Source organism: Protopterus annectens, chromosome 6.part0, assembly GCF_019279795.1.
Source record: "Protopterus annectens isolate FY-2018-M chromosome 6.part0, PAN1.0, whole genome shotgun sequence".
NCBI classification, from domain to species: domain Eukaryota; kingdom Metazoa; phylum Chordata; order Ceratodontiformes; family Protopteridae; genus Protopterus; species Protopterus annectens.
In genome coordinates, this window is record NC_056737.1 from 1,730,699,438 (window position 1) to 1,730,722,593 (window position 23,156).

The 23,156-nt window shown below is 42.7% G+C and overlaps 1 protein-coding gene across 1 annotated transcript in view; it reads left to right on the forward strand.

Annotated features, from left to right (window-relative positions):
- Positions 1–23,156, forward strand: part of ITGAV (integrin subunit alpha V) — a 1,332,605-nt gene that overhangs the window by 224,437 nt on the left and 1,085,012 nt on the right. The window lies entirely within an intron of this gene.

The window sequence follows — 23,156 nt, forward strand, 5'->3', positions numbered from 1 at the left end:
AATTACTAGTGGCATATTCTGCAGGATCACAAGGAAAAGCCATCTCAAAGCAGACTATTTCAAAGTGGATAGGACACTGCATTCATTTCTGCTATTCACAACATGGCAAGCCAGTACCTAAGGGCATTAGGCCACATTCGACCAGAGCAACAGCCACTTCAGCAGCCTTCCTCAGGAGAGTACCAACCAAAGATATTTTAGAGGCTGCCATTTAAGAGTTCAGTGCACACCTTCACAAAGCACGATCACTTACCAGTCTACTCTAAATCCAGGGCAGGCTTTGCCACTGCAGTCCAGCAGGGCCAACTAGCCACTCCTAATGCTATTTAGCTCCAGCCTCCCAACCTTAGCTTTGGGATTCAACCCAATTGTAATGACTGCAACAGTGAAACACTAAGAACATAGTACAGTTGTGTACACTTACCATAAATGTAGATGTTCGAGTGTATTCACTGTTGCAGTCCAGGTTACCCACCTGCCAGCCCCCATTTCTTTGCTGGAACTTATCTGTACTTCTCTATTCTATACAACCTATGCGGTGTATTTGCTTGTAGATGAAGGCAAAATATATATTTTGCTGCATGCATGTTTTATTGACATATTTTTAGCCTACCCTTTTGGGGGCACCTGCATCTGGGGCAAGAAAAACTGAAGAAAATGGCGTCGGCTGCATCTTTTATACCCCTGGCGCACTGACGTCAGGGAAGAAGCGACAGCAACCGACGCTGGACCTAGACTTTGGAATTCAGGCTGACTGAGGCTAGCCTGCCAGCAGGATAACCCAATTGTAATGACTGCAACAGTGAATACACTCGAACATCTACATTTATGGTAAGTGTACACAACTGTACTATTTCTCCCTATCGCACTTAAAAAAAGTTATTAAAAATAATATGTTTTACATCACCATCCATTTTCTGATCAATAAGAAGACTGAAACTCCTTAACTGATTGACTGTAATCCTCAGCAAGTTCCAGAAATTCAAAAAGTTTTACGGGGGACAAGGCAAAAATATGAGACAAAATCAGAACCTTAAAAAGTAAATAGGGACAAAAGTTTTTTATCATTGTACATTTTCTTAATTATAACTATGAAACTCTAATGTTTGGTATTATTGACTGACTGTAATTCTATGTTATTTTACAAAAAAACATTGTAAGGGACAAGGCAAAAATATGATGCAAAGTAAGGGGTGTTCTGCAAGACAGCTGTAAAAAGGTTTTATGCTTAGTGTGGCAGACACTAAAAACAACCACAAAGCCTTCTATAGTTATATCAAAAACCTCCATGGCAATACACTGGTTTGCTCTGAGGTACTGCACAATGGTACCTCCTATACTGAGCCAACAGATATTGCCAACATACTGGCTGACAGATTCAGTGCTAGATTTACCCCTCTCACCCCCCCCCCCAGGAACAATCACAATACCAGAGGAATGCCAGGCACCCAGCATTACTGCAGCATAGGTTAAAGCTGCATTGTTCAAGGCCAAGAATACAGCTTCCATGGGACCTGACAATATGCCTGGATGTGTTCTACATGAACTACAAAGTGAGCTGGCACCACATCTGTATGCCCTCTTCAATCACAGCCTCACCTCAGGCTTTGTCCCTACCAAATGGCGCACTGCTACAGTCATCCCTCTCCATAATGGGGGAGTGACTACAAACTCTGGGAATTTATCTCCCCATTAGCCTGACGAGTCTGATATGTAAGGTTATGGAGCACATCATCATGGACCTAATTAACAAGGATATAGGGAATCTCCAAACTTCAGATCCCACTCAATTTGGTTTTGTGAAAGGTAGATCATGCCTGCTCAACCTGGTTGACTTCTTTGAGTCAGTCACCAGAGGTGTGGATGAGGACAAGTAAGTTCATACAGCCTAACTCGATCTGGCCAAGGCCTTTGATACCATTCCCCACTCCACGGCCGGCCTTAGGCATAGGCGAACTAGGCGACCGCCTAGGGCGCCATGCAGGCCGGCCTCAAAAGGGTGCAATTCACGGACTGGAATTCTGTTGTGACGACCCCTAACCGGGAAAAGCCAAACATACAACAACATTTTTTTTTTTTTTTAATTTCACCACCGCCACCCTAAAGACTACAATTGCACCCTCCCCAGCATCAAAACGGCGCAATTTACGGAGCGGAGTTCTGCTGTGACGATTCCTAACCGGGAAAGCCGAACAACAACAACAAAAAGATTTTTTTTTCTTTCACCGCCGAGAGGCTATATAAGTATCTAGATAACCTTCCCATACAACGCCTGCTTAACAAGAAATCTTGACCGCAGACAGATTATAAAACGGGCAAAGAATATTGATCAGATTGCTAGTTGCTTGCGCATCGCAATTGTTGTACAACTTGGGAAAAATTAGTGCAGGACACCTGGTGATAACATTCACTCACAGAACCCGCTTCCTGTCTTCAAAATCCAACAACCTACCATCAATTTGAAAAGTATCAAAGCGCAGAAAAAGAAGTATAAACACAAAAATACTCAAAAAGAAAGAAAAATCAGCTTAAAGGCAAATGTCAGAAGCTTGCATACAGTGGAATAACGCAAAACTAAATAAAACAAAAACCGGAATAAAGATCATGATACAAATTATAGAGAATGTACAATAATAAAAGCACTAAAAACTCAAATTTAAATATGCAAACTGATCAGTAACAGTACAATATATCAAAAAGTATTTAACCTCCTGATTGAAATGAAAGCACAAAACATACAAACAGGAAATGAAAAGGGATGGGAAAGCACAAGCATATAACATGGGGGAAAGCAGCAGTCACTATAGCAACAGAAAATAGCTGGTGTAACCCGGGACTTAAAAGTACACATGCACGCGCAGGCAAAAATACACAGACACATCGACCAAAAGCAGTAGAAAAACACTGACATACTGTACATTGTTTGACCAGATACCTCTGAAGATACGGTACACAAATGTAAAACGCTCCATGAATACAAATTAAAAGAGAAATAAAAAGAAAGGCAACAACTATACCAGCAGCTAAACCAGTTTACGAAAAAGAACAGGGGTGGAGTGGGGTGGGGTAGGGAGTCTTACTGCTTAAACATGTTTTTGAAAGTTGCCGTCAAAATTGCTAACCATGTGAACGTTTCTAGGGTTAAAACGCATACTATTAGTTAAAACATCTTCAGAAAAAAAAGTAATGGGGGGTGGGGGGTCAGTATGTTTGCATGTATTTGTCATTTTTTCTACCAAGATTACTATTGTTTTGAATATTTTTGAGGCTGTGTCACAAGAAAAATAGTATAGACACTTGTGAAACATTGTACTACTGCTATATAAGTCTCCACATATGGACTTATTCATAGCCAGATCTCAGTTGAGGTGTTGTGCTGCATTAGTACCAGTTTGCAAATGGGACTGTGCAATAGCACACAACAGCTTCACAGAAGGGTTCTTATAGGTTCATAGGTGTGTACTAAGCTAATGGCCCTGGAGCCCTTACAGGCCTAGCCCATAGGATTACCCTGGCATCATGCCACCTGACCCTGGTTCCCAGTGCCTCTGTCGAGTAGAGCCACTGGAGTGATCCCCGGGGTGAATTTTCTATTTCCAATCCACTCATCAAGATTTCTCTTAAGGGGGCCAGTGAGGTGCCCTGTCTGCATGGCCGGTCTTAAGCATAGGCGAACTAGGCGACCACCTAGGGCGCCATACAGGCCAGCCTTGTAAAGGGCGCGTTATGCATTTATTTACTTATTTTTTTAAGTTTGCACTCTTCTTGATGCTGAAACCAGAGGGCGGAGGGTGGGGGAAGCGAGGCTAGCACCCTCCCACTTACAGCTATAGGTTAGCCAGGGGGGCTAAAAAAAAACGTTTAGTTTGCAGTGCAATCTTCTCCTTTAAAGCGAAACTTTCGTGTGTCACGACGCAAACGTCATACAAATGCATTCTGCAGTTTCGCGCGGAATTTAAGCCAGCAGTTCAAAAGAAGAGTTGTTGTCTGTGTTTCCGTGTGTGGCCGTTTGGGTTATAAAGAAGGTAAGTGTATGTGTGTGTGTGTTTATGTGTAATTTAAACTGTTTATTTCTGTATGAGAAAGAATGTGTGTGGGTATGTACGTATGTGTATGGAATTTAAATTTGTTGTTCTGTTTGTATGAAATATAAAGTGTGTGTATGTTACTGTGTGAGAGTAGGTGTGTGTGTGTGTGTGTGTGTGTGTGTGTGTGTGTGTGTGTGTGTGTGTGTGTGTATGGAATTTAAACTAGCTGTTTGTTCCTTTGAGAGTCTTTGTTGCTGTGCAAGAGAATAGGTGTGTGTGTGTGTTGCTTTGCGAGAGAGTCGCTGTATGTGTGTGCTGCTGTGGCAGAACAGAGAAGTCTTGCTCTTTCCCTCATTTCAAATGTTGGCAGGGTAGCAGGCAGCTCCAAGGGAAATGTGCTCCTTTCATACTACAGTTGTTTTTTTTTCCTAGACATGCACTCAGAGTTGAAGATGACTTGTAAACTTGCCACAAAAATAATTGGGTATATGATATGACTGTACTGTAAACTTCCAAAAGAGGACATCTTACCTTCAAAAGTTAGAAACACAATTTTCATTTCTCTGCAAGTTTAATTTTCACAAATTACTGCATGTCATATACAGTGTAAAACAAAATATCAATGTGTCAGACAAACAGCTTATTTAATCTTTCATAAAACCCTAGTGCTTCAGCTTCAGCTTTCAAAAGAGAAGTTGTATTACATACCACAATACTAAGCACCATTATTCAGGTATTAAACATTCAGCAGAACTGAAGTGAGTGCAATTTAAGTATTATCATCTTTTACTAATATTTCTAAAACTAGAAACCTAATTTCCTGTTTTGTTGGGAATGGCTACTGGGGTTTATAGGCTTATACTTGCATGGTCTTCAATTAAGTAGTCACTGGAGGATGTTCAGAGTACCTCCCCAAAGTAAATGCAGGTAGCAAGACAAGAACTTCTTACAACAATAGCCCGTAATGAATGTACGCCACAAGTTACCAAAACACATCACCAGTGACTGTAGATATTTGGTCAAATGAGGTTGGATGGCTCTTTCAATTTTTTCATCTGCTATTATTACATTCTTGTCCCTTCCTAGTCATGTTCAGTATTGGGTTGTGTTATCTTCTTAACCTCTTACGTTTCCTTATTCCTCTTAAAGAGAGACATGGACTGAAAGATGTGTTTGTAAGGAACTTGCATGCAGTCCTTTACATCCTGTTGCTTATTCTGTAGCCGTGGGAAGAGTGATGTGCATGTTGCTGTATTCATTGTTTTCATTTTCTGTCTACTTTTGAATGTCAAAATATTAACTGTAATTGCTTACTTGTATTTGTCTGCATTGCTACGTTCACCTTTGTTTCTGTTATATTGTCCTTATTGCTATGTTTTATTATGCATACTCTGGAGCTTTTCTCCCCGGGTCTCTGCTGAGGCATGGTACGTAATGTCCTAGTTACCGATTTATTTGTTGCATTTTAAGAGGGGATAGGAGTTTTGCATTCCTTAGTGTGCCATCCTTTGTTTAGGATGCCTAGTTACTATAAACTTGCATGTTTCTACCATTTTTTCTTTAATGTAACGTAGGCAATTAATTCTTCAAGGGCAGCAAGCACTGAATTTGTAGATGGAACAGTGAAATGTAAAGATGTTCTTCATCTCACATTGCTGCAGTCATGACCTGTGGGTAGTCCGCTGTCCTCGGTCGGCCCGAATACCAAAGGGCTAGGCTGGCGTCGGTCATTGTCGCCTAGAGCTGACGTCAGTACGCAGTAGTACTTAAGTGCATGACCGACGCCATATCCTCAGTCTTTCTTGCCGCGTGGTCCGAAGCAGAAGCAGTGTTTGCGAGTGCCGTTCGGCGTCCTGAAATTTTCATTTACCGAGTTTCAGACCGAAGACCAACTTGGGCTAAGTACCCCATTGGGGAAATTTTTGTTTTTTCTTGCCTCAGTTATCCGGATGTCAGAAAAAGTTAATAATTGCATTTCTTGTGGGAAACAGATACCTCATAGGGATTATCATTCTCTCTGTATTCCTTGCTTAGGGCCTGAGCACGACGTAGTCGGGTGTCGCTTTTGTGCTAGATTTAATAAGCGCACCATTAAGCGAAGGTTAGACTGTGCCAGGCTTGTTTTCGGTAAGCGGTGTAACTATAACATGCCGTCGGATCCTCCGACGCCCGCTACCGCTAAGAAGCGTAAGGATAAAGCTTTGAGATCTAAACCGGATGAGTCATCCGTTGCGGACGCCGGTTCTTCGGAGCCTCCGGTTGAATCTATGGATCCTGCCGAGGGTTCGGCTGAATCCCAGGGGGAACCTTTACTTTTACAGGAGTTGGCCTCTCAGGAGTTAGGACAGGCCGAGGGTGCTTCTCAGGTTTCAGTAGTTCCATCCTTACAAAAGGTTATTAGGCCTTCTACTTCAGTGGCTAAAGGCCATGCTAAGGCCAAACCTGGTCTTGTTGGACCTGGTCATTCTTCTAGCTCTCCAGCCCCTGTTCCTAAAAAACATATGTTGAAAATGGTGGAGGACTTGATTACTTTGATCCGGGGTTCTATGCCCCCCCCAGAGAAAAGGCCTAGGGTGGAGGCAGATTTAGAGGGAATGGATCATTCCTCGGACTACTCTGATTCCTCATCTGAAGAAATTCAGGATTTTCCTTCCTATTCTGATTCTGATGCAGAGGACTCCTGTCCTTCTGCTTCTCCTCCAGAAGATTTTTCCTTTTCTGAAACTTTACATACCATGAGGGAGCATTTCAAGTGGGAAGGTCAAGATTTTTCAGATTCTAGGAAAAGGCTTAGGGAATTCTTGTTTCTACCACAACATAGGCCCTTGGCTATTCCTCCTGTCTTAGATGTTGTTCAGGATGTTTTTTCTGAAGCTTCCCTTAATCCTGATTCTCTGCCTCCGGCCCCTGTTAAGCCTGACAGGTATTACAGAGTTCCAGAAGCACATAAGTACTTGTATAAGAGTCCTAGGGCTGATCTGGAAACCATTATTCAAGGCCCTAAGGGTGTTAGGGCTTCTGTGGCTAAAAATCCAGTCCCTTTGGATAAAGATTCTAGGGCGTTAGACAGGTGGGGGAAAAAAGTGTACACCTCCTCTACGTTAGCTATGAGGGCTTTGAATTGCCAATTTCATATGCTGAAGTATCAGAACTTTTTGTTAGGCCAATTGAAATCTAAGGTGGATGCTTTATCTGAGGGTATAGAGTGTAAGGAGCTCCAGGAGTTGGTTCATGCATCAGATCAAGTTGGCAAGCATTCTTTGCAGTGTGGTTTTGATGCTCTTCAGGCTTCTTCTAGGGTGGCTGCTACAGGTTCAGTTATTCGTAGACATGCCTGGCTTAAGGATCAAAATTTGTCAGAACATGTAAAGGCTCGAATTCTGGATGCTCCTCTTCAATCTGAAGTTCTTTTAGGTCCTCCTGTGGAATCAGTTTTGAAAAAGATGAAAGATGAGGCTAAGTCTATGCAGACGGTCAAGGATTTTTTGCAGGTGCAGCCCCCTAAGTTTAGTAGGAATTGGCCTGCTAGGGGATGGTCTTATCCTTCTTCGGATTATCAGCCTAAGGGCAGGTCTAGACGTGGTAGAGGCAGGGCTCATGCTCAGGGTTCCTTCAGACCTAGGACTTGGAGTTCTCCTGCACAGTCTTCTGGTGAGGGCAGGGGTCAGCCCTTTCGTAAGCAGACCCAATGACCTGTATCTTCCGCTGCCAGACCCTCCCTTACTGGCAGCTCCTCTAGGAGGAAAGTTGGGACTTTTCAAAGAAAACTGGAATTTGATCACCCAGGACAAATGGGTGTTGGATATAATAAATCGAGGCTACAAGTTTTATTTTCCCACTTTTCCTCCTTTCAAAGGCATGCCGGATGTGCCTCCTCAGCAAAGGCTGGAGGCTCAGAAGCAGATTTCTTTACTTTTGCAGATGGAGGCAATTCAGGTGGTCCCTCCTTCAGAAGTAGGCCTAGGATTGTATTCCCGTCTATTCCTGGTGCCAAAGAAAGGAAACACTTGGAGGCCAATTCTGGATTTGTCCATTCTCAACACCTACCTAGAAATTCCAAAGTTCAAGATGTTAACATTACAACAACTTCTGCCTATGATAGGCAAAGATCATTGGATGGTAACCCTGGATCTCAAAGAGGCCTATCTTCACATCCCTATCAAGCCCAGCTGCAGGAGATTCCTGAGATTTCGGGCTGGTACTTCACATTATCAATTCTCTGCATTGCCCTTTGGCTTATCTACTGCGCCCAGGGTGTTCACAAAAGTTCTGGCTCCTGTGATTGCTTTCTTCAGACAGGGAGGAATACAAATTTATCCTTATTTGGACGATTGCCTGATTCTTGCTCAAAACAAAGACAAGTTACTGCAGCATCTCCAGTATGTAATGACAGTTTTAAGGTGCCTAGGGTATACTGTGAACGAAATAAAGTCCAGTCTAGTGCCCTCTCAAGACATGTGCTTTCTGGGTGTGAGACTGAATACAGCCTCTCAGATGGCATTTCTGACCCCGGACAAACAAAGAACTCTTCCTCTACTTCCAGCAGTTATCAGTAATGTCCAGGCTGACTGCAAGGACAGTCCTCCAAGCCTTGGGGTTCATGGCATCTTGCATTCTAGTACTTCCCAATGCCAAACTGCATATGAGGAAGCTTCAATGGTATCTCGAAAGTGTGTGGGCTCAACACTCCCACAGTTTGGACACTGTCATTCGGATTATACCTTGCATCCAGAAAGAATTACTTTGGTGGGCTCAGGAATGTCACTGAAACAAGGGACTCTCTATGTCCAGACCAGAGGTGAGTCAGATCCTAACGACGGATGCCTCGGACTTGGCTTGGGGAGCACACTTCCATGGAAAATGGATACAAGACATGTGGCCTCCCAAACTACTACATTTGCATATCAACATGAAGGAGATGTTAGCAGTTCAATTTGCTGTGATGGCATTCAAGGAACTCCTTCAGCCAGGACAGGTGTTGATACAAACAGACAACACAACAGTCATGTGGTACATCAACAAGTAGGGGGGTACCCATTCCTACCCTCTTTGCAGACAAGCAATAATTTTATGGGAGACTGCTCTGGGTTTGCGAATCAATCTTCAGGCAAGGTTTCTGCCAGGAGCACAGAACTCCCTAGCAGATATTTTGAGCAGACAAATGGTGGATCCCCATGAGTGGAAACTGGATCCTCAGATTTTCAAACAATTGACTGTGGCTTGGGGAACTCCAGACATAGATCTATTTGCTTCCCCACTAAATTTTCAATTTCCAAAATTTTGCACAAAGATGTTCCACCCAGATGCTTGGAAAGTGGATGCTCTGTCTTTCAGTTGGAACAACCTTCATGTTTATGCTTTTCCTCCTCTGCCTCTTCTCCCCAAGGTACTCTTGAAAGTCAGACGGGACAAGCCTTGCATGATTCTAATAGCACCAGACTGGCCACGTCAACATTGGTATCCTCTGCTGAGGAGTTTAATCCAGGAGCCTCCTTGGCGTCTGCCACAGATTCCTCATTTGTTGTCCCAGTCAAACAATCATTTCCTCAATGTTCAGGTGCAGTCCCTCCATCTGACAGCCTAGCGTATTCTGTGATGGAGCTGGTGGGGTCTCAGCTTCCTCAACAGGTTTTAGATGTCATTTTGGAAGCTAGGCGGCCTAGCACTAGAAAAGTTTATGCTGATAAATGGAAGAGATTTTTTCTTTGGAGCACTGCAAAGGGTTTTGATGTTTCAGTGCCTAATTTGAGTTTTGCACTACAGTACCTTACTGAATTACTGGACAAGGGTTTGTCATTCTCTTCTGTGAAGGTTCATGCTGCAGCCATTTCTGCTCACTATGATTGTGACCCTCCTTTATTTTCCCATCCTTTGTTCAAACAATTTCTTAGAGGGGCAAAAAATATAAGACCCGCACGTAGAGCTCCTACTCCTTCCTGGGATCTCAATTTTGTTTTGGAGAAACTTACCTTACCTCCTTTTGAACCGGCAGCTACGTCTGAACTGAAGTTTTTGTCTTGGAAGACTGCTTTTTTGTTGGCCATTACTTCTGCCAGGAGGGTATCTGAATTGCAGGCTCTCATGGCAGTAGAACCTTTTTTGATATTTCATAAGGATAGAGTTTCTTTGCGAACTAACCCTACTTTTATGCCTAAAGTGATTTCTAGTGTGGCCTTGAATCAGTCTATTCATTTGCCTACTTTTTATGCTGAACCCCAAAATAAAGGGGAAAAAGTCTTGCATTCTTTGGATATCCATAGGCAGTTACGTTACTACTTGAACAGAACTAAGGAGTTCAGACATACTCAACAGTTATTTGTTTCTTTTGCTTTGAGTTCACAGGGGAAAGCTGTTTCTAAGCAGACTATTTCAAAGTGGATTGGTCATTGTATTGCCTTTTGTTATTCTCATCATGGGAAGGATGCCCCTGCTGGGATCAGGCCTCATTCTACTAGGGCTACTGCCACTTCTACTGCTTTTTGAGAGGTGTAGCTACTAAGGATATTTTGGAAGCAGCTACTTGGAGTTCTGTACACACTTTCACTAAGCATTACCATCTCCCTCTCTATTCCAAGTCCAGGGCTGGGTTTGCCACTGCAGTTTTACAGGGCATGTTAGCAGCCCCTAATTCCTTGTAATTTGCCAGCCTCCCTTTTCCTTTGCTTTGGGATTCTACCCACAGATCATGACTGCAGCAATGTGAGACGAAGAACATAGTACAGTTTTGTACCTACCATAAATGTAGATGTTCGAGGATCTACATTGCTGCAGTCCAATTTCCCTCCCCTCCTTCCACTCTATAGGTTGGGGTTGCTGGGTTTTGTTTGGAGATATTCTTTACTTACACACTGGGGGTTGTTGGGCATTTCCTATTTTTGGCATTGGCCTTTCCTTTTAGGCCTTCTGACATCTGGGGCAAGAAAGACTGAGGATATGGCGTCGGTCATGCGCTTAAGTACTACTGCGTACTGACGTCAGCTCTAGGCGACAATGACCGACGCCAGCCTAGCCCTTTGGTATTCGGGCCGACCGAGGACAGCGGACTACCCACAGGTCATGACTGCAGCAATGTAGATCCTCGAACATCTACATTTATGGTAGGTACAAAACTGTACTTTCTTTGTCAGTAATAGCATCTTAATTAGTTACAAATTTCTTTAATGTAGAATTATTCAGATGATGTTTACTTCTACATAGATTGTGCTTAATGACTGATACTGTTTGAGGGGCCTTTTATGGTTAAAATGTTCTGAAATGGGCAGGTTTGTCATTATTGGGTCATACATTTTGTTTCATTACTTACTGGAAACGTTCAAAACTACACATTTAACACACTGTAAGAAGTGCAAATGTTTTCAGTGTGCAACTATCTGTTTTTTGTTTATCAAATGGCACACTGTGTTGTAAAATCTGAAAGCAGTGTTAATAGCATCATTGCCTTTGGTGCAGAAGCCTGTGGATTCCACTCCCACACCATGTAGATGGAGTGCTGATATGCAGTGCCCATATTATTGTTGATTATTTGGTGCATTATAAGGGGGGATAGGGGTTCTACACTCCTGAGTATGGCCTTTTGTATGAGATACCTAGTGATTGTGAACTTGTTAGTCATTTCCTATTGCAATATTGCCATCTTAACAAATATTTATTGTAATATAGGCAATTTGATTTTTCAAGGGCAGCAGGCACTGAATTTGTAGATAACATTGATATGTAAAGTTGTTTGCCAGTAGTAACCTCTTCATTAGTTACAGATTTCTTTAATGTGGAATTCAGAGGATTTTACTTCTGCAGAGATTGTGCGTGTGCAGTAATATTGGTGGATTGTAATGACAGAAGTCTTGAGTGGCCTTTTATTGTTGACATTTTTTGAAATGGGTAGTGTTTGGTTCATAAATCTTGTCTCAGAGCTTATTAAAAGAATGTTTAAAACTACAAATTTAAAACATATTCTAACAAGTGGTGCTGTATTATACAAGGAATATAATACAATGACATATTCTAACAAGTGGTGCTGTATTATACAAGGAATATAATACAATGAATATAATTCAATACAATCAGGAAAGTGAATTAAAGAGTAAATACATGTATGCATGTCCCTACAAAAATGTGTGCAAGGAGTCTGTTTTGAAAACAGCCCAAAGGTAAACTTAATTTCCAACCAGATGCATTTCTATGAATGTGGGTTTTCAATTTCTATGAATGTGGGTTTTCATGCTGTTTCAATGAATGTGAGTTTTGCCATTTCAATGAATGAGAGTTTCAAGGGCAGACAAGTTTACTGCTCATGCTAAGTCTGTTTTCATTGTGAGACTGTATTGTTTGTTTAGCAAGTGGCTGTCTGTGTTTGTGCTATTTTGTTTCAATATCTGTAATCATTGTAGAAGCAAATAATAGAACATATGCATGGTAACTGGTGAGATAACCAAATAATGGAACACTGGAATGGCTGAGGAGGGGACTGCTGCTGGGGGTTGCTGCAGGAGGGGCTTCTCTGGGGTGGTGGTCTAGTACCCTTCCTAGAACCCTATTTGACCATGATCTGGCTTTTGTATTTCAAGTAGAAAATACATATGCAAAGGTAGCTTCAGTATAACTACATTACAAGGTCTCTTTTTCTTCCTATGCATTTAAATAATTTAAGGACATGACTGGAGTGGCTTTATTGGGGAATGACCTAGTGGGCGTGGCTCAAATAGGGGTGTTTCATGAGTGTGGTATGGGTGGAGCTTAAGGGGCACCTGAGCACTACTTCGCCTAGGGCACCATTTCGGCTAAGGTCGGCCCTGCCCCACTCAGGAATTACTGATAAACTCTCCAAACTAGGCATCAACCTCTGTATCACTAGGTGGGTTGCAAATTGTCTCACAGATAGAACCCACAGTGTGAAAGTTGCAGACTCCAAGTCAGACTGCCAACCAGTCATAAGTGGAGTCCCACAGGGATTGGTCCTGGGTCCTCTCCTGTTTGGCATCAACTTCTCAAAAGTCCAGGCCAACACGGAGGGAGTCTGGCTGAAGTTCACAGACAACTGCAAGCTGGGAGCCGTTATTAACTCTCCAAGTGATGTAGATATCCTACAGAAAGGCCTCACTGAGACCAATGACTGGTGTCAGAACCATGGCCTTAAGCTTGATGCCAAAAAATACATCCTCATCTCCTTTGGGAAAAACTCATTTGCCACTAAGTACCACATCGATGGGAGCCCACTGGACACTGAAAACATTATAAGAGTTTTGGGGACACCGGTTGACAGCAACCTCTCCTTCGACCACTACATTGCCATTGAGGTCAGAAAGTCCTTCTGTGTGGCCCATCTCATTGCCAAGTGTTTTGCATCCAGGAATAAAGAGGTCATCATCTCTCTCTACTCTTCCCTCATTAGGCCAATCATCGAGTATAGTGCCCCATTTGGCATGTACCTCACTAGATACATGCAACAGCTGGAAAGGCCACAAAAGTACCTCACGAAGAGGATCTTAGGCCTTAAACACATGTCCTACAAGGACAGACTCAAAAAACTCCAGCTATTCTCTGTCTCATATCATCTACTAAGAGGTGATCTCTGCTTGATTTACAAAGCCATGTCTGACCCAGCTCTGTTAGAAATGCTTCATGTAAAGAAATCCCAATCCCTCCGCACCACAAGCTCTAGAGACCTCAACCTCATTACCACAATCAACAGAACATGCTGGAGGGACAGGTTCATAACCCAGTGACTGCCATGTTCTGGAATAGACTTCCCATACATGTCAAGCAAAGCACCTCACTGGCCTTCTTCAAGATAAACCTTGATGAGTGGATGGGAAATGGAAAGTTCACCCCGGGGATCACTCCAGTGACTCTACTTGATAGAGGTACTGGGAACTAACATTGGGCGGCACAATGCCAGGGCACTTGTATGGTCTAGGCTTGTAAAGGTTCCAGGGCCATTAGCCTAGTACACAACTATGAACCTATTCTCAGTTTGAGAGGTAAGCAATATTAAGTGCTTGACAAGGATGGCAAGAACTTTTAAGGTTTAGACCCTGTAATTGCATGCCTAGAATTTATTTTTTTTCTTTACTTGTTTTCTAGGTTTTGTCTGATGCAAGTTTTCATTAAATACTGTTGATGAAGTTCAGAATGCTATGGTAGTGGTGCACAGCCTTTAAATTGTGTTACTGCTGGAATATTCTATGCAGCATGCAAATAAATTACACTAACATAATTCAAGTGTTCTCTATTGTTACCCCAAATTTTGCTCTAACAAAATGTAAATAGCCTAAAGTGATGGATTGTGCAAAGTTTCCAAGCTATTGTAGTTGGTTAGCAAAAGGGGTATGATCTAGTACCCCCTTGTTTATTACCACATTACTGTGGTGTTTGTGATTACTAGTAGAGGGCTCATAGTCCAAAAATAATTTACAACTGTGAGATCATTTATTAGTGCCATCATTTGTTTTACATTTCTGTGATTTAATTTGTTCTGCTGACTCCACAGACCCTGAACTTTATCCCATTTGGATACAACTCCCCAAGAAAAGTCTGAGGCATTTGTAATTGCAGACTGAAATGTGGCAGGAGGTTTAAAACAGAGACTTTGGTTGATAGGCAAGTTTCTGAAAGTATGTGGTGCGACAGCAGAAAGTGTAGACATAGACTTTTGCAAAACTTTACTGTGTCATTAGGGTAAGGATGGGAACAACAAGATGTGGCATATAGTAAGTCTGCTTTTATTTTAGATTGCCCTTGGTTTTGGGAAGACCTTCCTGTTTTAAATCTCCCTGGTATTCTTTCCTGAAAGTTTATTTGCCTGTGCTTTGCTGTGAATGCTTATCCTGTTTCCTGTAAAAGGAAGCAGACCAGGAAGGAAAGTGTTTGTTATAGCTGTGTATTGGGGTGTGTGTGTGAAAAATCTGGGTACCCCCCCCAATTCATTTTTCCCCTTAATCAGATATTTTGAGAACCTCAATAGAAATAGGGCCAAGTAATACTTTTTTTTATCCAGGGGAGTGTTCAGGAGCTCTGCTTTCACTTCTGATAAATTCTGAGAACACAACCAGGTAAATCTTAGCACTGGCCTGTTGACAGCTGCTCAAGAAACAGTGTCAGAAATTTCATAACATTTTTAGAAAACAGTTACTTGAAACACAGAAAAAGGCAAAAAAATTAGATTTGCTTCAACACCTGAAGAAGACAGGCCAGCATTTAACTTTCTCATATTATCAGAAGAAGCAAACAAAAACTTAGATATGTGAGCCTGACAACTACTCACTATTCCGAAAGCCGGTGTGGAAGATGTACTTTCTTCCAAAATCTTTCAAAAGCTCTTACATAGGAAGTAATTAGGCTGTTGACCCTGAGGCTCTTACAAGCCTAGCCAAGAATTTAGCCCATGTTCCGACAAGTCAGCTTCCAATGCTTCTGTCCAGCAGGGACACAGGTGGAATACCAGGGGTCTATTTTCTGTTTTCCATCCAGATTGCGCTTGTAGGGTCATAAGTTATTAGGCTATTGGCCCACTTTGTCAGATGGAATAGGGTAAGTTGTCATATGGTGTTTGGATGAGGATAGTTTTGAAAGACAACTCCAAAGATATGTCTATACACAAGCACAATGTGTGCATATGTATATATGGGTCCCTTTTGTTTAACTTGACAGGGAGTTTGGTCGACATCTTTTAAATTAACTGCATTTGATTGACTTTATACAGATGGTCAACAGGTGTGCGAGAGCAACAATCCCCGGGTAGTGTAATAGTCCCTTTCCCTAGGGATTGTGTAATCTCTGAGATGTCCTTCATGGATGCATCTGCAGTCATAACAAGTGGGTTGTCCTGTCGTCAGGCAGCCCTGTAGTCGGCCGGATTCCAAAGTCCGGGTCCGGCTTCGGCTGATGTCGCACTCCACCCGACGTCATCTCTGTTGGTCTTCGGGTATAAAAGCATCAGCCGACGCCATTTTCCTCAGTCTTTCTTGCCGCGTGGCGCCCGAAGCAGAAGCTGTTCGCAAGTGCCGGTCGGTCTGATCCAGAGATTACTTCTACCGAATACTACTTCGAAGACTTCTAAAGCTAAGTACCCGCTGGGGACTCTTTCTTGCCTCAGCCGATGTCAGAAAAAGTTAACAATTGTTTAACCTGTGGGAAACAAATACCTCATAAAGATTTCCACTCTTACTGTCTGCCTTGTTTAGGCCCAGCCCACGACGTAGCAGCCTGTTCGCCTGTGCTCTTTCAACCGATTTAACGCTTAGGCGCCGGTCGGAGTTTGCAGAACAGTTTTTCGGTTCTGATTTTGCGTACATTATGCCGCCGGATCCTCCGACTACCCAATCTACCAAAACGCAAAGATAAAGACCGACATCGCGGTCCGCGGTTTCGCCGAAACCACGGTAAAGCAAACATGAGTGTCTCGGTTTCGCCGAAACCGAGAAAACTGATCAAAGTACAGCTGAACCTATTCTTACAACTGAGGCCCCTGCTACAACTCTTGAATCGACCTCAGAAATTTTACCCACCACGGTGGTTGACTTATCAGACACCATCCCCTTGGATGTCTCTACCCCAGCACGTGGTGCTGCTAGGCCTCTAGCAGCCATGTCCATTAAGGCCTTCGCCAGGGCTAAAGCAGCCAAGACTACTAAAACAGTGCCTGTTAAACCCCCACATCCAGGCCCTCTTCTAGTTCTCAAATGCTTTCTTTGGCAGAAGATTTAATTTCTTTAATTAGAGGATCTCAATCTCACCCAGACAGGGCCTCTCAGCCCCAGAGAAGAGACCTAGGGCAGAGCCCCCTGAGCCAGTGTCTTCTGATGATTCTGCTGATGAATCAGACATAACTGACCAGCCAGAGGCTCCCTTCTCCAATTTTGAAGATTCTGATGCTGAAGAATCCATTCCAGCTGCTTCCCACCAGAAGAATTCTCCTTTGGGGAAACCTTGCATGCCATGCGAGAACAGTTCCAATGGCAGCAACAGGATTTTTCAGACTCCAGAAAAAGACTTAGGACCTTTCTGCACCTCCCACAGCACAGACCCTTAGCTATACCTCCTGTTCTCTCTGTGGTGGATGATGCTTTCAATGATGTTTGCTCCGCTCCAGATTCTTTACCCCCAGCCCCTGCCAAACCAGACAGATTTTACAGGGTGCCAGATACTCATCACCACCTTTACAAGGCCCCACTTGCAGACCCAGAAACTATATCCCAGGGTCCCAAGGCAGTAGCCACGACCACAGCTAAAACCCTATTCCTTCTGAAAGGGAAGCAAGGTCATTAGACAGATGGGGTAAAAAGGTCTACACTTCAGCTACTCTCTCAGCTAGAGCTTTAAACTGTCAGTTTCACATGATACAATACCAAGAGTTTATGCTTGATCAGTTAACTAAAAAACTAACCACTGATGAATCTCTTGATAAGAAATATGTATTAGAGATGGTAAATAACATACAACAGGTTAGCAACCATTCCTTAAAATGTGGCTATGATGCACTGGAGGTTTCATTTAGATCAGCCATGACAGGCACAGTGATAAGAAGGCATGCATGGCTAAAGGAACAAGCTTTACCGGATCATGTTAAAGCTAAGTTGCTAGATGCTCCTATGGACAAGACAAGTTTGTTTGGTACACCTGCCCAGCAGGTTATGAAGAAAATGGAAGAAAAGGCAAAATCTGTTCAAACTGTTAAAGATTTCTTGCAGGTTCAACCCCCAAGGTTTAGCAGAAACTGGCCTGCCAAAAATTGGTCCTTTCCTGACTCCACAAAATTTCAAAGGGGCAGGAATAGACGCTCCAGAGGCAGAAACCAATCCAGAGGAGGTGCCTACAGAGGACGACAGTGGCAAGGTAACAACAGAGGCACAGACACAGCCACTGCCACTGCCACTACATCAGCACAACCACAGTGACTTAATCCTAAATCCGCCTACCAGGGAACAAATAGCAGCTCCTCTAGGCGGAAAGTTAACCTTATTTTCAAAGAACTGGCACTACATAACAAAAGACAAGTGGATTTTACAAACCATAGATCAAGGTTACCGGTTTCACTTCCACACTTTACCAGTCAAAAGAGGAATGCCAAATCTACCTCCAAATCAAAAAACAGAGGCTCTACGCCAGATAATGGAGTTAGCAAACATGAGAGCTGTGGAAAGAGTGCCAACAGCAGAACAAGGAAAGGGGTTCTATTCCAGACTATTCCTAGTTCCAAGAAAGGAAAAAGTTGGAGACCAATTCTCGACCTGTCCACCTTAAATACATACATCATTGTCCCAAAATTCAAAATGCTGACCCTACAGCAACTTCTTCCCATGCTGGGCAAGGAGTCTTGGCTGGTAACTCTAGATCTCAAGGAGGCATACCTGCACGTCCCCATTCGACCAATCTGCAGAAGATACCTCAGATTTCTTGCAGGATCAGAGCACTATCAATTCTCAGCATTGCCCTTTGGCTTATCTACTGCGCCCAGAGTATTCACAAAATGCCTGGCATCAGTAATTGCCAATTGCAGACTACAGGGAATTCAAATTTACCCATACCTGGACGACTGCCTGCTACAAGGGGACAACAAAAGCAAGCTGACAACAGATTTACAAAGGGTCATTTACTTGCTACAAGGACTGGGATACACAGTCAATTTACAAAAGTCAAGGCTGATACCATCCCAAACAAGGACATTCTTGGGCTGAATTGGACACAGTACAACAAATGGCATTCCTGACTACAGAAAAACAAAAGAACTTCCTCTTTACTTCTTGGCACTAACAAAACTGAACAAGTTAACAGCAAGAAAAGTTCTGCAGGCCTTGGGCTTCATGGCATCATGCATAATCTTGGTCCCATTTGCCAGACTACATATGAGGAAACTACAGTGGTACCTAAAGAATTTATGGTCCCAACACAGACACAGTCTAGAAACAGAAATCCCACTAATTCCATGCTTAAAACAGGAGTTCCTATGGTGGGCTCAGGCATGCCAGTCAAACCCAGGCCTACCCTTTCGCAGATGTCAACCAAGCCAGACCATCACAACAGACGCTTCAGACCTAGGATGGGGGCCCACATGCTGGACAAATGCGTGCAAGGATTGTGGACACAGGATCAACTTCACCTGCACATCAATCTAAAAGAAATGCTGGCAGTAAAACTGGCAATCCAAAAGTTCAAACCATTTCTCAAAGAGGGCCAGTTGATGATAAGGACAGACAACACCACAGTCATGTGGTACAGCAACAAACAGGGAGGCACTCATTCATACCCCCTATGCAGAATGACCTTGGAGCTGTGGACCCTGGCACTCAGCTACAACATCCAGTTACAGGCAATATTTGTACCGGGAAAGACAATACTCTAGCAGACATATTAAGCAGAACCACTGGATGCCCACGAATGGAAGCTGCACCCGGACATCTTCAAGACCATCTCAAAGAAATGGGGAATGCCACAGATAGACCTATTCGCATCACCTCTCAATCACCAGCTCAAAAATTCTGCACAAGGACATTCCACCCACTAGCATGGAAAGTGGACTCACTCTCCTTCAACTGGAAAGGCCTAACAGCATATGCATTCCCACCTCTTCCTTTGATACACAAGGTACTACTAAAAATCAAGGAAGAACGCCCAAGGATAATCCTGATAGCTCCAAACTGGCCAAGACAACACTGGTACCCACTACTGAAGAGCATGTCTCGAACAATATGTGGCCAATACCCTGATGCCTTTGATGTTAACTCAGAACAACTACAGCATCATACATCCAAGCCTAAAACGCTGCAACTGACTGCATGGAACATCACATAGCAGCAGCTAATCCAGAACTTTCCCAAAGAGTTAAAGACATTATTCTGAAGCACGCAGACCTTCAACAAGAAGGAACTATGCTGGAAAATGGAAAAGGTTTGTCATTTGGAGTAATGGAAAGAGGAAAAGATGTGTCAAACATAGATATGCCTAACATTCTGGAGTATCTGGCGAACTTCTTCATTCAGGCCTGTCCTACTCCTCCATCAAGATACATGCATCAGCTATTTCAGCAGAATACAGCTTTGATCCACCTGTTTTTCGCACCCTTTGCTCAGGCAGTTCCTCAGAGGAATCAAGAATGTAAAACCTCCAAGGAAACCACCATTACCAGCTTGGGATTTAAACTTTGTGCTAGAAAAGTTGACACTATCACCCTTTGAACCAGCAGCAACAGCAGACCTACAACACCTGTCATGGAAAACTGCTTTCCTACTGGCAATTACTTCAGCAAGGAGGGTTTCAGAACTACAGGCCTTAATGGCAGTGCAACCCTTCCTAATCTTCCACCAAGATAGAGTGTCCATGAGGACTAATCCTACATTTATGCCCAAGGTGGTATCCAGAGTGTCTTTAAACCAGGCAATCCACCCACCTACCTTCTTTCCCAACCCACAAAACAGAGGGGAAGAATACTGCATACCTTGGATGTACATAGACAGCTACGCTACTACTTGGACAGAACAAAAATAGCAGAAAGACTGACCAACTTTTGTAGCCTATGCAACAGGAAGGGAAGGAAAAGCTATTTCCAAACAGACAATCTCCAAATGGATAGGAAATTGCATACGATACTGTTACTCCTTCCATGGAAAACCAATTCCACAGAACATAAGACCTCATTCTACAAGGGCAACAGCCACTACCACAGCCTTCTTACGAGGAGTGGCAACCAAAGACATTATTGAGGCGGCTACTTGGACCTCCGTGCATACATTTGCCAAGCATTATAATTTGCCTCTATATTCCAGATCCCGAGCAGGGTTTGCCACTGCTGTACTGCAAGGGATACTAAACACACCATTATCTACTTTTATCCTCCTCCCTAGTTGGCTATGGTATTCTACCCACTTGTTATGACTGCAGATGCATCCATGAAGGACATAGTACAGTTTTGTACCTACCATAAATGTAGATGTCGAACTGGATAGCATCTGCAGTCAGGATTACCCTCCCTCCTTCCCCTCTGTGGTACTCCTAGGGTGTTTACCCTCCTAATAGCTAGCTGTTGGGGGGGAGTCTTTTATGGTGTATTTGTTTGTATATATGTACATATATGCTTATTGTTGTGTTTACCTCTATCTATTTGGAAACATTGGCATCTATCTAAATTTTAGCCTTCAAGAGGGCTACTGGCATCTGGGGCAAGAAACACTGAGGAAAATGGCGTCGGCTGATGCTTTTATACCCGAAGACCAACAGAGATGACGTCGGGTGGAGTGCGACATCAGCCGAAGCCGGACCCGGACTTTGGAATCCGGCCGACTGCAGGGCTGCCTGACGACAGGACAACCCACTTGTTATGACTGCAGATGCTATCCAGTTCGGACATCTACATTTATGGTAGGTACAAAACTGTACTTTATAATTAGCAGGGAGTGTGGGGGGCACAACCCCCCACATGGGAGGTGCAGTGCAGCTCACTCCCCTGCAAAAACAGTGTTTTTAAAGTTGAGTGTGCTCAGGTTCTTAACTGGCGCATGCATACTAGGTTGTTGAAGGTTCAATTCGACGTAGAGTGGTTTACCCTCAGGATGTCAGCATACGTGTTAGTCGACCAACCAAAAGTAAATTGTGTACAAGTGTGTGTGTGTGTGTGTGTGTGTGTGTGTGTGTGTGTGTGTGTGTGTGTGTGTGTGTGTATCATACATACACATATGTTTGTGTGTGTGTGTGTATGTATGTGTGTGTATATATATATATATATATATATATATATGTGTGTGTATGTATATATATATATATATATATATATATATGTGTGTGTATATATATATATATATATATATATATATATATATATATATATATATATACACACACACACACACATATATATATATATATATATATATATATATATATATATATACACACACATACATATACATATATATATATATATATATATATATATATATATATATATATATATATATATATATATAAATATATACAGGCCTGAGGAGGGGGGGTGCAGCCAGTACATGGCCCAGGGCCTATGAAGCTCAAGGGGGCCCAATGAAGCCCAAGAAACATCACGAAAACTGAAATGTGTCATTGTCTTGAGAAGGAGATGTCCTTACAAACTAAGACAAAGAACGGTACAAGAACTTTCGCGTACAAGATCGCGAAGCGCTGAGTGAGCGTGAAGCAATAGAAGGCCGTGACAATGATAAAATACTTTTGAAGTTTTGAGTGACGTAATGCGGTGCATTCAAGATTCAAAGAAGAAAAACTTGTGAAAGTGATTATCAACGAGTCTTCTCACGTGTTCATTCCTAGCTTCAAACTTATTACTCTGATTACTTTTCCTTGCTTTCCCGACGAATCCCGGGAGGAAGAAGAAAATGGGACAAGAGCCACACTGATTCATCGTGGACTGCAAAGAAGACTTTACAGGAAAGCGAAGGAAGAAATAATTCCACAGGTAAAGTTCCCTGTAAATACTGCAATTTGTAGCATAAAGGACCCACTGACATCACATGCCTTTTCGTCTATTATCGAGAGATTCGAGAGTATAAACGGCTTGATGGTTAGTGGAAATCAATAGCAATATTGTCCTAACTTTAGAACCACTAACAAAATTCTCATTAGCAATACGGCAAATTTCTATTTCATTTCAGGTACCGGCCTTAAACATGTCATCTCAAAAATCTGGAGCTCAAAAACGTAAAGAAAAACAAAAACGTGATGAGATTAATAAAAAAGGACTGCAAACACTCTTTTAAAATGGCATTAAATGCAAAACAAGACAAAATGACAAAAATGAACCTTTAGATTTAGAACAAGGTGAGCCAAATGCAGAACTGAAAACAAAGGACAGAATCTCATGAAGCCAGTTTGGATTTTCAGAAAACATCAGATCAGGTAAATCCTAATGGGATTCTTGCACAAAAGATGGATGACACAAATGTGGCTTTGGAGGATGGAGGATATGAGAGAAAAGGAGATTTGAAGGAACAAGTGAATGCTAGTGATGAAAAGAGAAGTGAGGCAACAAGTACGTCAATGTCTACAGAATCTGGCCATGGTGAAGAAAAGAGTTATATTGGAATTGACATTGGACTTCTTAACAGAGGTTCCTTCTCAGCTGGATATAGAAATCTTTATGAAAAGTCA